This window comes from Hyla sarda, unplaced genomic scaffold, assembly GCF_029499605.1.
Source record: "Hyla sarda isolate aHylSar1 unplaced genomic scaffold, aHylSar1.hap1 scaffold_229, whole genome shotgun sequence".
In the NCBI taxonomy this organism is placed as follows: domain Eukaryota; kingdom Metazoa; phylum Chordata; class Amphibia; order Anura; family Hylidae; genus Hyla; species Hyla sarda.
The window spans coordinates 364,891-380,695 of NW_026608969.1; the positions used below are offsets into that span (position 1 = coordinate 364,891).

At 43.1% G+C, this 15,805-nt stretch overlaps 2 pseudogenes; both read right to left on the reverse strand.

Moving 5' to 3' along the window:
* Positions 1-5,137: 5,137 nt before the first annotated feature.
* On the reverse strand, positions 5,138-5,216 carry LOC130321931 (U2 spliceosomal RNA; annotated as a pseudogene).
* Positions 5,217-7,291: 2,075 nt separating this feature from the next.
* On the reverse strand, positions 7,292-7,495 carry LOC130321916 (U2 spliceosomal RNA; annotated as a pseudogene).
* Between the last annotated feature and the right edge of the window lie 8,310 nt (positions 7,496-15,805).

Genomic DNA, 15,805 nt, shown 5'->3' on the forward strand with positions numbered 1-15,805 from the left:
AGACACATTCGTGATTAAAATCTTTTAGGCCGCAGGCCCACTTCAAAAGTGGGCCTACCTTCCTCCAAAGCTCCCGTGCAAAAGGGCAGTTCCAAAATATGTGCAGCACCGTTTCGTCCACTCCGCAGCCATCTCTCGGGCACTTGGCTCTCGCCACCAGTCCTCGTCTGTGCTGGAACTCACGAGTAGGGAGGCACTGGTGGACGATTGCCCAGGCAAGATCCCTGTGTACATTCGCCAGAAACTTCCCGTACACGTTCCGCCATACCTTTTTGGATCTTGCCTGTGTGAAATTGGACACTGCCAGGGTAACCTCACTCCGCCTGAGGACCTTTGATACCTTTCTCTGGTCCCCCAGTATGTCAGGCTCCAAATCTTGGAGACCTAGGAGCCTGACTGTCTTTTCCAACACCACATAATGTTTTGGGGGACACAGAAGCACCGGAGCGTTCAGAGGGATGCGCAACCATCTTTTAAAAACCATGCCCGCAGCGTACCTTAAAAAGCAGCTAAAAATGCCATCGGATTTAATAATTTTAAAACAGAAACAGAAATACTTTATGTAAAAGAAAGTAAAAAGGTTAGGAACATCTTTCCCGCCATTATCTTTACTTTTGTACATAAAATCACGCTTTAATTTCTCCATTTTTGAACCCCATAAAAAAGAAAAAACAATTCTAGTTACTTTTTTAATGTATAAAATAGATGGAGGAAATACCATGGCAATGTATAGCATAATAGGGAGTAAAACCATCTTTATTATTAAAATCTTCCCCTCCATGGTAAGGTTTCTAAGATTCCACATTAAAATCTTCTTCTCCATCTTAGCTATAGCTGAATCCCAGTTAGGGCTCCCATCATTGACCTGGTTAAAAACAATACCTAAAACTTTAATTTGATCCTGTTGCATTGTGACTCCTGGGGTGATGGATGAATCCCAGGAGCCAATATAAAAACAGTCACATTTATCTGTGTTTAGCTTAAAACCAGAGACCTCGCAGAAATAGCTGGTGTTCCTCAATGCCCCCCTCATGGATGGAGAGTCCGGGCACAGTATGGTGACATCATCCATGTACCCCAACACCTTTAGATGGGTCCCTCCTCCACCAGGTATCGGTACGCCTCTTACTACCCGGTCTTTTCTGAGGAGGGCCATCAGTGGTTCGATTGCGCAAATAAAAAGGAGTGGGGACAGGGGGCAGCCCTGTTTGACACCTGATAAAAGAGGAACACCGCTGGTTAAAAAGCCATTAACAGAGACTTGACTAAAACAGGATCGGTATAAAAGCATGATTCGGCTTAAAATCGTTTCAGGCACTGCCATCTTTTTAAGAACTAAAAACAGGTATTCATGGGAGACCCTATCAAAGGCTTTTTCAAAGTCTAAGGATAAAATTGCTACAGTTTGATTTCTATCCTTAAAATACCATAAAACATCTCTTAAAATATTTAGGGATTCAGCTATAGACCTTCCAGGTACCCCACAAACCTGATTTGGGTGAATTAATTTATGAATAAAAGGTTTAAAACGGACAGCTAATAACTTGGCTAAAACTTTATAATCGACATTTAAAAGTGTGATGGGGCGCCAATTTTTTAGCATATCCTTTTCACCCTTTTTAAAAAGTAATGATACAATCCCCCTCCTCCAGGAAGGGGGAAGTTCATTAACAATAAAAGTTTCTTTATACAATAAAACCATATCATCCTTTAAAATATCCCAAAAAGCTAAATAAAATTCGATGGGTAAACCATCTTCCCCAGGGGCCTTCCCACTAGAAAAACTTTTAAAAACAAATAAAAGTTCATCTAAGTTAAGATCACGGGATAAAACCTCCTGGTCTAAAACATCTAGCTTAAAATCAAGGGAATTAAGAACATGTTCTAAAAAGGATGGATTAAGATCTTTCTTATTAAAAAGAAGCTGGTAGAAGTTAAAAACTGCATCTAACATGCCTTTTGGAGTGGATTCACCCTCAAGGTTTTGGATGATATCCCTCCTATTCATCACTTTTTTTAAAAAGAAACGGGAACATTTCTCGCCCTCCTCCAGGTGCTGCACATGTGAGTTAAAAATGATTTGTTTCCCTTTCTTTTCTATGGCATGTTTTATTTCAGTTTTAAGGTTTAAAATATCATTTTCTACATCCATACCAGCTTCTTTCAATTTAAAAAGTACATTTAAACGCATGTTAAGAACATAAAACCACTGTTTTTCCATTTTTGCCTTCTTCTTACCTGCTTTGATAAAAAAAAATCTGATTTTAGATTTGGTGCCCTCCCACCAGTGCAGCATAGGCTCGTGGGGTTTTCTTTGTGATTGCCAGCATTGGTAGGTCCGCACAAACTCCTCTTTTATCTCAGGGTCCTCTAGGAGTGTGGTGTTTAATCTCCAGAGGCCCCTTTTTGCTTTTTGCTCCCCCTCTAGCTCCAGGCCCACCAAGAGGAGCTTATGATCAGAGAAGATATTCTGCTCGAGCGTGCATTTCAGGGGTTTAAAAGCTCTAGAGGAAAAAATAAAATCGATTCTGGAGCTCACTCTTCCATTGGACCATGTGGCGCCTGGGTCCTCCGGCAAGAGATCCTTCCAGCAATCTTTCAAATTAAAATCATCAATAAAATTTTTAAGCAGGTAAGAAGTGCGGTCTTTACGATTAATATCCCCACCCTGCCGGTGTTCCCCATCACGTATGCAGTTAAAATCACCTCCCACCAGCAGGGGGGAAGACCCAACACAAAACAGTGGTAAAATTTCAAATAGTTCTGCCCGCTCCTGTTTATCAGGAGGGGCATACACATTTAAAACACGAATTAAAAGTCCATTAAAATATAGATGAATTAAAAGAGCTCTGCCAGGCACAATCTCAGTTACTGTATGAATAGAAAAGGACTGGCCTCGGCAGAGCAGCCCAACACCCACAGAACGACAGTCATTTGCACCGGACCATATGGATGGGCCCAGCTTCCAGTCTTCTTTTAAGTCTTTATAGTCCATTTTACTAGGGATTCCACATTCTTGTAGCAGGCAAAGGTCAAAGTCACATGTCTCTAGATAAGAAAATAAAGCAGCCCTGCGATCAGGGCTCTTTAAGGACCTCACATTGAGTGAGGCAATTTTTACAGGGATAGGCATAGTTTATGGAGAGTCCGTGCTTGGAGAATCAAAGTCAATAATAAGCTGCGTACCGTCATCCCCCGCCTGCGGGGTCATCAGCTCCTTGATGTTCTGAGGGTCGGAGCTTGAGATCGATGATGCCCCGACCCTGAGCTCGCTCTCGTCCGAACTACGGCACGCCGCTTTCCTTTGAATGTCTTCCTCTTCTTCTTCTCTTTGTCTTTTAAATGTCACACTGCTGTCCATATCCTCTGTGTTGCTCTCACTCGATGTAATCTCTGGCCCCCGGCTGATGGATCTGCGTCTTCTTTCATCATTTGACGACTGGAACTGCTGCACAGGGGCCTGTGAGGCCTCTTTTCCGGAACCTTTGCCGCTACCTTGGGAAGTTTTCATCGCTTGTTCCCCAGCAAGCGTTGCTGAGGACTGTTGCTCCAACTTCCCCATCGATCGACGATGGCCAGTTTTACCCACCGGGTCCACTGCTGGCGGGGCAGCAAACCCTGGTTTGGCGCCACTTGTCTTCTTGGCCCTGTCCTGTATAGGCGGAGTAACAGGACCGGGCTCAGACCTGGCCACCTGGCTCCCCTTCCGGCGGGCTTTCACCGGGGCCTCTTCGTCCGGAGCAGGGCGACCCTGGGCCAAGCCAGTACCTGGCTTATGCTGCAATTTTGGGTCCACTTTTGCCCCCACCGAGGCCCGTCGGCTGCCACCCGCCACAGGTGAGCCCCCTTCAGAAGTTTCGGCGGGCTCTTGAGCCAGGTAGGAAGTCGATCGACGTCTTTCAATTTCCCGGGCAGTAAACTCGATCACCCGCCCGGGCTTCGTGGAATCCCCATGGCCTCCCCCTAGCACTACCACCGGTGGGCCCCCCGATGGAGCACCAGAGGTCTTGGGCCTGGACCCATCAGTACCTGCCATCTGGGGTTTGGGCATCTTAAAAAAGGACGTCTTTTGTCCTGTCCCCTCTTTGGGTGGGCCCAGCCTTGACCCACCCATCGTAGTTTTTGCTTTATGGGGACAGGAATTAAAATCGTGATTTTCCTCTCCGCAGAGGTTGCACCTTATCGTATGGCTACATCTTGAGGCTATGTGACCTTCTTGGCCACACCTATTGCAGCGAATCACACGCTCCGCGCCGCAGGTCTCCTGGGTGTGGCCAAACCTCAAGCAATTTCGGCAATACATAGGCATTTGAGGATAGAACAGGAAGCCCCGAACTCTCCCGATGGCAAAATTTGGGGGCGGATGGCAAAGACCCCCAATACCACCGGGATCCTTACGGAGCTTGACCCAGAACTTCCTCTTGCCGTTCCAGAACCGCACGGAGTTCAAGATTTTGTTTGCGAATCGCACCTCTTCGCAGTATCGCCGAAGAAAAGTGGCTATATCCTCCGTGGTCACATGAGGGCTGTGCATAGCCACCACCAACGGTATATGTTCCTCACCATAGAGGAACTGGAACGAAAGACCGTCGAGTCGATCGTCCCTCTGGTCCGCACCAGACAAGGTTGCATAGATGTTATCGCAACACGCCGTGGCCGTGAAGGTGACGGTATACAGGCCACGGCTTTCCTGGTCATTTAGACACAGGATGTCCTCCCTATTGAGGCGGAAGTAGTCAAGAAGAATCACCTCCGCAATGAAGCGGAGGTTCTTCAACTGACGATGGCTCTCCGACACCTCTATGCGGATGGTATTTCGCATCGACATTTCCCCAGAGGGGAAAGCCCAGGAGAACGGCATCTTCCACACCCAGGGACTAAGCCCCTTCCCCAATAGCAGCAGGGGCTCGGAATCCCGCTATAAAAGCGGAACCCTTACCCAAGGCAGAGGTCGGGGGTACCCTAGGTGCTTCCGAAGCTACAGGTAACGCTCAACGTACCGAAAATGCCTTCTGAGACACAAGGTCCCAGAGACAGGGGGATCGCAACCCGTTGTCTGTGGACTAAGCCCGCTCCCCAATAGCAGCAAGGGGGTGAAGTCCCTCCGTAAGGAGAGACAATCCCCCAAGGCCGAGAAGCAGGGTACCACAGACACCTTCCGACCAGACCAAATGCAGATACTACACTTGATCTTAGCCAAAAGGCCGAGAAGCGATAACCGTGAAAGGGGCGGGCCCAACAAGGTGCCCTTCATGGGCACTATCACTGCTTGCTGTCAGGGAGGCTGCCAGACAATTTTCCATGCACACTCTGGGCTGGGGGGCAGTCAACCACCAGTACACACAGCAGAACCTAAACCCATACCATTATTGCTAAGCAGCAAGACAGGGGCCCATTGCACTCCCACGGGGCCTTTTTAAATGCAATCCATAACCCGGATTTGCCAGGAACCCTTCTTACTCCTCCTACTTGCATGTGACACTGGGCTTAGGATCTGCATAGGAAACACACACACAAGCACACACCTACCTTTGTTGCCTGCAGATGCCTCCTTGGCTGTCCCCAAACGGTATCAAACCAACACCCACGGGAAGCTGTAAGCATAGAGGACATGCCTGCACCCCATTGGACTTACCTGTGTGGGTTAAACCCGGGTTATTTGACAACCTATGGCGGTGATGGTTCTGCTCAGGCAGAGCAGTGCTGATGCTCCTCATAAAGCTGTCGCTGCTGTGAAGGTTCTAGGTGACATCACAAATCCCTATGGTTACATACACAACAAAGCTGGGTTGTTGTTGTTTACACTCTGCAAGGCCTGTGGAAGTGAGTGACATCATAGCACTGTAGTTCTGAGGGTTCTAGATGGATGCAACAATCTCCTGTTGCTTCTATGAAGGCCATAATAGACGACATCACCAAACAGCTCCATAGTCACATACACAGCAAAGGAGAGATATTGTTTACACCTAGTGATGTCAGTGGTATTGAGTGACATCACAGCACAGTGCTAAGGCTCCTGGGCCTGGACACAGCAGCGGCTGCAATATCTCAACGGAGAATACGTTTATATATATGTGTGTGTGTGCGCGTATATATATATATATATATATATATATTTCTCCGCCGAAATCACTTTTAAACCCATTTCCACCTTTTTTTCCCTTCTCTTCCTCTTACTTTTTTTTCACGTTTTTTTACGTTTTTCTCCTTTTCGCCTCTTTTCTGGGCGTATTATTCTTCTTTTTCTTCTTTTTTTTCGTCTAATGCATACCCCATCAGTGCAGCAATGCTTATTCAATACCGCCAGCAGATGGAGACACTGGGGGATAATTTTCTAAGGATTTATACTGATTTTTCCTGTCTGAATTTGTCGCACAGAAAGTTGCAGGCCAAATATGTGTGACATTTCTGCGACTTTAGCTTCTAGAGCATTTTTACAACATTATACATAGGTGCTGAATACATAAAAAGCGACTGTTCAGCGACAGACAAGTCGCATCGGCTGAAAGTAGGCCAGAATGTCAGTCCATGTTGGAGCAGGTTTAGATACAGTCTAAAGTATAGATCTCAAAGTCTGTGCACAGAATTTAGCAAGGGCCTCGCACCTTCTGATGCATCAGGTAGGTGCACAATAGCATAGCCTAACCCTCTGTACTTTGGTCTATATTGATGCGGGACATAGACAGCCAGCTGATGACCAATCCATTAGTGCAATGGATGGCTGGAAGCATTTGTCTTTGCCTTTGCAATACCACAGAAGCAATGCATGGTCAATGTACAGCAATGACACACCTGTGTGAACAGCCAGGAGACCCCCCCCCCCCCCCCATGTTATGTTACATAGTTACATAGTTAGTACGGTCGAAAAAAGACATATGTCCATCAAGTTCAACCAGGGAATTAAGGGGTAGGGGTGTGGCGCGATATTGGGGAAGGGATGAGATTTTATATTTCTTCATAAGCATTAATCTTATTTTGTCAATTAGGAACATTCAGCACCCACCCGCTATCAAGGCAGCTGCCTATCATGTCATGCCCTACCTGCACAGGTGTGCTGGCTACTCAAATGATCCAATTAAGGAGGCCATTTAGTCAGCAGCAGCAGAAGTCCTGTGCCTGGACGCTCCAACAGCGGCCAGACACAAGCAGAAGCAGAAGCAGCAGAAGCAGCAGCAGCACCACCTTTTGTTTTTTGGCTGCAGCAGCAGCAAGGCCCACAGGGCTGGCTAGCTGGCTAGCCAGCAAGCAGGTAGCAATGAAAGTAGGAATCTTTCTTTTTAACCCTGTAAGGGGGTGGTGCACTGTACCCGAAGATACTGCCATATCGGGTCAATGCATAGGGCGACGGAAGCAAGCTTCGAAATCGGCCCCCGTTCTCAAAAATCCATTTAATATATGGTCCCCAGATAGGGGACGTATCAGATATTAAACTGATAAGAACAGATTTTTTTTTTTTTTTTTTTTTTTTTCTTTTTTTTCCTCAGTTACAGACTATTGTTTGAACGATCATCAGGTCTCCTACCAGGACTCGTCACTTAAAACAATGTCTGAAAAAACATCATGCGGAAAGACAAAAAAAAGGGAACCGAGGGTCAAGAACTTAAAACCAAAAGGTAAAAGCTGAAGGAAAACAAAAACATTTAAAAAACAAAACATAAACTGGTCAGACTTACAGTTTCCACCATTGGGTATATTTCCAGATCTTTTCAGCATTGTCTTCTCCCATTCTCTTCTTATCTAATAAATATGCAATAAAAAGTCTTCCGAGCAACAACCTCCTACATTCACTTGGAGAAATGGAAACATTTTTAAAAACAAGCAAATTCCTGGAGTCCCATAAAACTTCTTTAAAAACAGAAAAAATTATCCAAGTAACACGTGCATCATTCTTCATGTTAAAGTCCTGACCGATAAAAATTTCCTCAAAAGTAAAATCATTAAAACCCATAAGTGCAATAAAAAATCTTGTTAAAAGCCTAAAAACTTCCTTGGCATAAAAACAGTCCCACCACAAATGTACAATATCTTCTTTACCTCCACAACCCTCTCTTGGACACTGTTCACTCACTCTTATTCCTCTTCCTCTTAAAAACACTCGAGTTGGGAGGCAACCATGGTAAGACATCCATACCACATCTTTTTGTCTATTTGATAAACCAAAGGAATTAAAAAGGCTCCAAATCTTAACTGACTGTGCAATATTACAGAATGGTACTTCATTAAATTTTTCACTCTTTCTCAACTCATATTCTATTTTCTTCTTTTCAGGTTTCCCCAAGGAGCTCAAATTAAACTGATCATTGAAAGACCGAAGAACCACATAAAAGGTAGGTATAATCAGCGCCATTGGTTTCCTCAGATCCCTCTCACACCAGCCCCACTTAGAAAACAACCATCCTGCTAAATATTTACACATATCAGCTGTTTTACTATTGCACTGGATCGTCTTGAAAATTAAAAGAAAATAGTGTAACTTTAAAAACAAATCAATATTTGGAAAGTCATATCCACCATTCTTTACAGTACTCATTACCTTCTCTCTTTTCATTTTTTCCATTTTGGATCCCCAAAAGAAAACAAAAAGTCTTCTTGTTGTCTTCCTCATCCAAAGCTTACCAGGTGGAAAAACCATCGCAGTATATAAAAGTAAAGGTAAAATCACAGTCTTAATAACAAGTACTTTCCCTTTAAGGGATAAACTCCTCAATTTCCAAAAATTCAATTTCTTTTCAATTTTACTGTCCAGCTTGTTGTAAGTCTCTCTCCCTTTAAGATTCTTTTCAAAAATGACCCCTAAAACTTCCACATTCTCCTTTATCTCTACTCCATCCACCAACACATCTTCGCATTTCCCAAAATTCACCAAATGACATTTGCCCCAGTTTACACACATTCCGGCCACACAGCAAAAAATTTGAATATGCAAATTCACTCTATTCAAATCTGCTTTTGAAGTACATGTAAACACAACATCATCCATGTAGCTTAAAACCTTAAGATCACTCCCACCACTGCCAGGTATAAAAACTCCTTTAACACATTTGTCTTTCTGAACATTCTTTAACAAGGCCTCTATTACACAGATGAAAAGGATTGGGGAGAGTGGGCAACCCTGCCGAACCCCTGATAAAATCTTAAAAGCAGGACCAACATGGCCATTCATTAAAACTTGTCCAGTAACACCATTATATAACCCTTTAATAACATGTAATAACTTCATTGGGATCCCCATATGTTTTAGGGCCGTAAACATAAATTTGTGTGCGACTTTATCATAGGCCTTCTCGAAATCCACTGACTCGACAAAAAGAGGCACCTTATTAAAATTACAATAATAAATAATATCCCTTAAAATCAATAAATTATCAGTAATTCTTCTCCCGGGTACAGCACATACTTGGTAATTATCTACCATATGGCCAATAATATTCCTAAGCCTGTTTGCAACAATTTTAGCAATAATTTTATAGTCACTGTTTAACAATGAAATTGGTCTCCAATTTTTTATATCACGTTCGTCACCTTTCTTATGTATTAGTGTGATAATTCCCTTCTTCATTGAATCAGCTAAAATCCCAAACTTAAAAACATATTGCACAACCCGAGTAAAAACATCTTTTAAAAGAGGCCAAAATACAACATAAAACTCAGCTGGAAGGCCGTCACTACCAGGGGTTTTACCTTTTGCCATTCCATTCAGCGCCATTCTAATTTCATTTTCACTAACATCTTCCACCAAAAAAACTTTCTCCTCATCTGGAATTTGATCCTCTAAAATGTTACAGTAGTCTTCCATTTCATTAATAGCAGCTTTACTTTCATTACTAAAAAGTGTTTCATAAAATTTACAAACCTCCTCCTCCATCTCCCTACCAACCACCTCACCACTTGAGGTTAAAACCGACTTAAAGACCCCCTTTGGCTTAAAACACTTTTTAAAAAAATATCGACTACATTGTTCATTCTCCTCCAAATGTTGCACCTTAGCCCTGTAAACAATATTCCTTCCTCTTTCCTTCAACCTTGTCTTCATCTCTTCCTTAATTTCACAAATTTCAGCATCCACCTCTAGACCAGCGTTCTTAAACTTAAAGAGAGTCTCCAACTGTGAAACTAAAGTCTCATCTCTCCGCCTCTTCTCCTGTGCTCTCTTAATGCAAACAGACTTAAAATAACCAGCAAAGTTCACTTTAGCCCAATCCCACCAGTCTAAAATATTTTTAAAACAGTCTTGTTTAGCAGCACAGGATAAAAATATATTTTTAAAACCTGCCATTACCTCCTCTTCTTCAAGTAAACTCACATTCAACTTCCAGAGTCCCCTACCAAAGGCAATGGACTCTGAGATGCTTATTTCAGCAGATAAAATTTTATGATCTGAGAAAATCGACATCATCTGATTACACCGGGCCACCTTCATCCCTTCAGACACAAAAATATAATCTATTCGGGATTTACAGTGACCACTATCCGATACATATGTATATCTATCATCAGTGTCAATCATCAGTCCAGCATCTATATAGTGTAAGTCTTGTACTAATTGATTTAAAGCATTAGAGGTAATGTCAGTTCGGACTTCAGCAGCACTCTCACGGTCATTAACAGTACGGATACAGTTAAAATCACCAGCCACTATAGTACTTTCCCGACCAGGGATAAAAAACTTCAAGGACTCTAAAAAAACCAACCGCTCTTTCTTCTCTGCTGGGGCATATACGTTAAAAACTCTAATCCTCTGGTCTAAAAACTCAAAGTTTAAAACCATGCAACGGCCTGGTATTAAAATCTGGCAATTTAAAACTTTGATATTGTTATTTTTGATTAAAAAACCAACTCCTTCATTTTTGTTATCCGTACTAGTTGACCAAAAAGATTGTCCCATCCTCCACTCATCAGCATAAGGTGCAGATTTAATTGCACACTCCTGTAAACATATTATATCAGCTCTCACATTCTCCAACACCTCAAAAATAGCAGCTCTTCTTACTTCTGATCCAATACTCCTGACATTAAGGGTTGTTAAGATAAGAGTCATAATAACTAAAATGAATAAAATCAAAACTTTAATATCCATCATAGTTAAAAATTACTGCTCTGACTCTCAACTTTCCTTAAAACATTTTCATAACAATCAGGCGACCCTGGATCAGAGTCCCTGTCCATTTCAACTCCTCTTCCAACCACTGGGTCCTCTTGATCCCCAGTCCAACTTCCTTTTTTACTTCTTTTACTTTCCACCCCCACCTCATCCTCCTCATCACTGCTGACAAATCTCTGAGCAGGTGTAAGGGACTTCTCAGATGACTGCACATTTTCTTGGAATTCCATTCCCTCCTCCTCCCCCACAACAGGGTCTGGACATTCCACATCACCACTCATGCTTCCACAAGGAAACACATCTCCATACACAGTTTCAATCTTCTTGACCTCCACCCCCTTTGCACATGTTACTTCACTTGTGGAGACCACTTTCTTATACTCCTGTTCAACCACCACACTTGTCTCCACAAAAGCCTCTTTAATGACATCCACTTGAGCAACAACATTTTTAACAATCGTACCACCTGCGCTCCTCCCGACTTCACATTCCCCCTCCACATTAGATTTTTCACCTCCATCCACACCTCCATCCACACCTCCATCCACACCTGTGGCTTCTGAAAAAGACCTCCTTCCCATTCCCTGTTCATTGCTCTGTCCACCTTTACTTCCAGCCGCATCAGCATAACTCCTTCTCTTGTACCATAAGTGACATCCTCTTGCCAAATGGGAATTACTCCCACAAATATCACAAGTCTTTTCCTCAACGCAAAAACTTGTTTCATGCCCAGTCTTGCCACAGTTCCTACAAACAACACCCTTCACAGGACATGCGTCCTGCACGTGGCCATATGCTTGACATTTGCGGCAAAACTGAAGCTGCCCCTCATAAAAACAAAAACCACGCTCTCCTCCAATGGAAAAAACTTGAGGAATACTCTTAATTCCCTCCTCCATAGACTCATCCTTCTTGAACTTCACAACATATTTCCTTTTACAGTTAAAAAAACCATGTCTGTTCTTTAGTTTTCCAAAAAACTTCACTTCTTCACAATAACGATAAAGAAAATTTGTTACCATTGAGTCTGTAACTTTGGGATTGTACATATGTACGATGACCACTTTCTCTGTACTCAGAAACAAAGGCTCTACTTTAACTTTCCTCATAATATCCGGCTCATTCTTTCTCTTCATTCCTTCCAGGTCCTTGTAGACCCTCTGACAAATCTCGGAATTAACAAATGTAACATCATAAATACCCTGTCTAGGGAAATCTTGCATTGCAAATACATCTGTTACCTTTAGGTACTGGAGCCTGCGTAGAATCTCCAGCACAATCTGGTCCAGGCCAACCGTTCCCCGATGTTCCGTTGGGACGAAAATCCTGACCGTGTCTTCCATTCCGCGAATCCTCTCTCCTCCACTCATTTTTGCAGGTGATGAAACCCACTATCGCAACTCCGAAATAACCCAGGGCCCCCCGCAAAGAGGGCCCCGATCACCACCCCCTTCAACTCCTAACCCGCCCGGTAAACCGCACGGGATCGAAGCCAAAAGGCCGAGAAGCGATAACCGTGAAAGGGGCGGGCCCAACAAGGTGCCCTTCATGGGCACTATCACTGCTTGCTGTCAGGGAGGCTGCCAGACAATTTTCCATGCACACTCTGGGCTGGGGGACAGTCAACCACCAGTACACACAGCAGAACCTAAACCCATACCATTATTGCTAAGCAGCAAGACAGGGGCCCATTGCACTCCCACGGGGCCTTTTTAAATGCAATCCATAACCCGGATTTGCCAGGAACCCTTCTTACTCCTCCTACTTGCATGTGACACTGGGCTTAGGATCTGCATAGGAAACACACACACAAGCACACACCTACCTTTGTTGCCTGCAGATGCCTCCTTGGCTGTCCCCAAACGGTATCAAACCAACACCCACGGGAAGCTGTAAGCATAGAGGACATGCCTGCACCCCATTGGACTTACCTGTGTGGGTTAAACCCGGGTTATTTGACAACCTATGGCGGTGATGGTTCTGCTCAGGCAGAGCAGTGCTGATGCTCCTCATAAAGCTGTCGCTGCTGTGAAGGTTCTAGGTGACATCACAAATCCCTATGGTTACATACACAACAAAGCTGGGTTGTTGTTGTTTACACTCTGCAAGGCCTGTGGAAGTGAGTGACATCATAGCACTGTAGTTCTGAGGGTTCTAGATGGATGCAACAATTGGGGATTTTCCTAGTATTATGACGGAAAATATGGATTTTATAAAAGACAGGAGGCGAGCATTATATGCATTGTTCTTCTTTACTGCAGACATATAGCAGCCCATAAACAGTTAAATTCCACAAGAAAAAACTTTACACACAATGTGAAACGTACAGGTGTGACCACCTAACTTGCTAGATAAATGTAACCAATGAGAATACAGGATCCCATATATAAGGTTCAGGTAAAGCATATTCTTCCTCTTCTTTGTGCGGATAGATAAGTTCAACATAAAGTCCAATAAGTAAGGTCCAACTGAAAAATTTTCTGTAACTTCGAAAAACTGTAGAATGACTGAATAGGGTTGTATACAATTTGGACTCCTTCAATGATGTAATTGGAGGAAAACTTGAGAGAGGAAAGAGGTCATCATCCAAAAGAATATAAATTGAAGAACGTAGGTCGACATCCCTGGTTGATTAATAAGCTGAAATATATCAAAATATAATAGTTAGAAGGGTGGTAGAGGGAGGGATAATGCTCGCCTCCTGTCTTTTATAAAATCCATATTTTCCGTCATAATACTAGGAAAATCCCCAATTTTATAACAAGACAGGAGGCTCGCATTATATGCATGTTTAAAGTTATCGAATTATATTCAACAAACAAAAAATAATAATCAATTATAGTAATGACATAGATATATGGGAATCAGGTCTATAATAAAAGGTTTTAAAAGTTGAATCTGAAGACCAATTAGCTGCCTTCAGAAGGTCTGATAAAGAGCCACCTGTTTGAATTATTTTAGTGGATACTGCTCCTCTAACAGAATGAGCCCCAAATACCGAAGTATCAATACCAGCCATACACATGACATTTCTGACCCATCTAGCTAGAGTTGCAGAAGAAACAGGTAAATGAGGTTTACAGAAGGAAATGAGTAATTGAGAACAAGCAGAATGTCGAAGTGTTAAAGTTCTAGTCTCATATGCTTGAAGACATTTGACTACACAAAGTTTGTCGTTATGAGGAAAGGATGGATAAAACACCTGACGAATATTAGTTTTTGTCCTTTTATATATAAAGAAGATAACTCCTTGAGGGGAGAATTGTCTTTGAGATACATCAAGAATTCTGACATCAGAAATCCTTTTAATGGATATTAGACAGAGTAACGTAGTTAATTTAAAAGACAGAAGTTTTAACGAAAGAGTATCATTATCTTGCCACGAATTAAATAATTCTAAAATTAAATTGACATCCCAAGTAGATTGATATTTGGGAGTGGGTGGACGTTTAAAACGCATGCCTTTTAGAAGTTTACATACAATCGGATGTTTCCCAATGGGGAGAGTATTTACTGGAGAGTGATAGAAAGATATGGCTGATCGGTACAGGTTCAACGTACGATACGCTTTTCCTGAATCAAAAGAAGCCGATAGATAATTCAAGATACAGGGAATAGGTGCCGATATGGGATCCAGATCCCGTTGTAGGCACCAATCAGACCAAAGTCTCCAGGCTGATCTATAAGCGATCCTGGTGCCTGGAGCCCATGCTTCTGATAAAATGTCTCTAGTTGATTGAGAAAGTACGTACTCCGAGGGGATTGGCCTGAAATTAACCAAGCTACAAGTTGAAGTTGTTGCGACACAATCAGTGGATGTGGATTCCCTAGGGGGTCTAACAACAAATTGTTGAGATTGGGTAAGATCCTTGGATAATCTATTAACATCCCCAATATTTGGGGGAACCAAGGTTGTGATGGCCACCACGGAGTTATTAGTACTACCGAAGCTTTCTGAATTGAGATCTGGAAAAGTAACCTGGGGATCAGAATGAAGGGGGGAAACGCATATAGTCTCTGATTTGGCCAAATTTGTATGAGAGCATCTGTCCCTAATGATTCGGGATCCGGGCGCCAACTGAAGAATCTTTGAATCTGACGATTCAGTCTGGAAGCGAACAGGTCCAAGTATAGAGGACCCCACAAAAGATGAAGTTGGTGAAATATAGAAGGATCTAATCTCCAATCGCTGTAATCCTTGAGATAGCGGGAATTCCAATCGGCTATTATATTGGAAAGGCCCGGGATGTACTCTGCTTTGAGAATGATCTCCCTGTCCAAACAAAAATGCCATAGGTCTTTGGCAATGCTCGCCAACATAGGGGAATTCGTTCCTCCTAAACGATTGATATATTGGACCGCTGAAATATTGTCCATGCGTAAAAGTATACAACAATGGGTTCTGTCCCCCACAAAACTCTTGAGGGCAAAGAATCCGGCCATCAATTCCAGACAATTGATGTGGATTTGAGATTCCTGGATGGACCATTTGCCACCCGTGGATAGGTGGCCACAACGAGCTCCCCATCCAGTTAGGCTTGCGTCTGATTCCAGAATTAGATCTGGCAGGGGGTTGAAAATGGTCTTCCCATTCCATTCCTGGATATGGTGCAGCCACCAAATTAACTCTTCCTTCGCTTCTGAAGATAGTTGGATCTCGTCTGAGTATCCCAAGCCTTCTCTCAAGTGCTGAATTTTTAGACG